Here is a 2,510-nt window from a genome sequence, read left to right on the forward strand (position 1 = left end):
TCTTGGATTATATTCTCTTCCCTCCAACTTCCGCCCAGGACTCTGGTATTAATTCTACCTCTGCCTTGTCTCTTTTCCTTACTACTTTTGTTCTTTTCTCTTTCTCTTTCCTTGCTTTTGTCCCATTTTCCATTCCTGAATATCTTCTTTTCTTTATTGTCTGCCTTCTTCTTTTCCTTAAATTCCCCGACCTCATTTTTCTTTCTTTCTTCCCTCTCCACTACACCCTTCAATCCCTTTCCACCGTTTTCTCTTTTTCTCTTTGCTTACTACCATTCTTTCCTTTTAAGGCCTATTTACTCAGCTTTCTATCCTACTATACTATCACATTCAGTCCATTTCCTCTCGTTTTTCTCACACATTCTCTCCTTTCCTCGTTTCCTTTCCATTTGTTTCCATGCACTGTCCTCTCCTTATCCTCGCGTAGTATATACTTTCCTCATTTTCTTCTCACTTCTCTTCGCCACTGTTCTCTCACTTCCACTCAACTTTCCTTCCTCGCCGTCCCATTTTTATATTTCCATTCCTTTTCTCTGCTTTCCTTAGTTCCTTTCCAGGTTTCTCTTGTGTTTTCTCCCATTTTCCTTACTCTCTGTCCCATTTTCTCTCCTCCTCCCCCCTCCCCTGCCGTGGATGGTATTATCGGCGCAGCAGACCCAGGGGCGGCGCTCCCCTCGGGCCGCGGCAGAACAGGTCTGGCCACGGAAATAATCCCCTCCACCCTGGCTCCCGGCAAGGAGATTTAAAAGGGTGGGGGTTGGAGGGATGGGGGGCAGGGAGTGATGGCCTCTTCTTTACGTTTCGGTGGCGCGTCTTGAGTGTCATAGCGTCTGTTGTTCGTGGTGCTGGGGTCTTTGGTTTGGGGGTTCGGGAAGTTAATCTTAAGACGACGGTGTTTTATTTTTGAAGTGGGTGTTAGTATAATTTTCTTCGGTATCTGTGGAGTTTTCTTTATCCACAACTCTTTTTCTTACTACCGGTATAACATTTCCTAAAGTGTCCAAGCTTCATCAGCATCTTCGGTTTCTCTGCTGTGTCTCCTCCTTTGTCAGTGCTAGTTTATTCTAAGCAGAAATGTCATAAGACTTACTTTTATTAGCAGATTTCACTTTCACTGCCTGTCGTATGCTGTACCTATGCAAGTTAAAATTTTCTAAGCTTCTCCTGTCTGTGTGTAATGGTTTGATATAAAAGAAGTAGTAGTACAGTCTTGCTCATTATTAGCAGCCGTTTCTTTAACTTTGACCCTTGTCAATTCCGTGTCCTATTATGACAAAGTTTATCTACACCCGTGTTTTTTGCTTTATTGGGAATGGTACACTGTTGTCACTGTTGCTAGGGTTCATCGAGGACAGTCCCACGGAATCTGTATTCTCCCTCAAGTACATGTTTCCACCACAACTCTTTGTGCTCCTTAATGTTATAGATATTCCTAACAAGGGAACGTGTTCTTGCTGGCTTAGTATGCTTCCCAACAATTCTTCCTTAGTATTTTTTTTTTTTTTTTCATATTACACTGCAGTCGTGTTATTTTTTACGTATAATTTCCATTCAGTTTGAGTTTTAAAAAATATCAACATGCCATACCCAAAAATAAACCACTGAGGAAGAGGCGCTGTGCAGCCTTCTGTCCCTCTATCAGTCTCCTGTGTTTTATGTCTGCCACTAACAAAACAGCTAAATCCGATAAACCATAAACCTCAAAGTCAGAAGCAACAATATGCCAGCCTGACACAGTAGAGGGAGCGCGGAAGAATAAATGGTAGAAGTAAGGGAGTCGAGTTGCAGGGAGGGAAAGTGTCTGGTTACGAAGAATAGGTGGGGCAGGTGGCGAAAGGTGAGTTAGAGGCAGCGTTGATGGTCTGTGTACTGGTTCGCTGTTCATAAGGCAGATTTAACTCTAACTTCGGGTACAGGCATGAATATTTCTTGTGTTCTCTCACCAAGAAGTTGAATTACAGTACTGACACGTTTCAGAAAGCAGTATGTTTCTAACTTACATGAAACACATTAAACAATCATGATAATATTTAAACAGATATACAGTATATTGTGACACTTTCTTGTCAAGAACCTTAAATTTAAAATGATACTCGACGAAAGTAAAGAGTTAAAGAATAAGACGGCAAAAACTAAGTTTGAGCAATATCTGAAGATAGAGAAACTGGGAGGAGAAAAAATATATAGTAAGAGGAAGGGAGCAGCGGTAGTGGTAGCGGCAGCAGAAAGGAAAAGAAGGAGAGGGATATTTTGGATTTCCAGCGTCTGGGCCTGTGCGGGGCGAGGGTGGGCCTTGTGGCGGGGCGCGGCAGGGGCGGAGTGGTAGCGCCTGGCAGGGGTGGCATAGGACCCTCTGCCGCCTCTCAGGGACTCACACAGACTTGCTTCACGGATTGAGCTAAAAACAGAGACGGGCGGAGACGGCGCCGTAATCCTTGGTGGACTACCCTGTAATGGTGGACTACCCTGACTGGTGAACTGTCTTGAACTGGTAGACTACCCGGGACTGA

This window comes from Coenobita brevimanus, chromosome 75, assembly GCF_032717465.1.
Source record: "Coenobita brevimanus isolate Jiangsu-jjx chromosome 75, ASM3271746v2, whole genome shotgun sequence".
NCBI classification, from domain to species: Eukaryota; Metazoa; Arthropoda; class Malacostraca; order Decapoda; family Coenobitidae; genus Coenobita; species Coenobita brevimanus.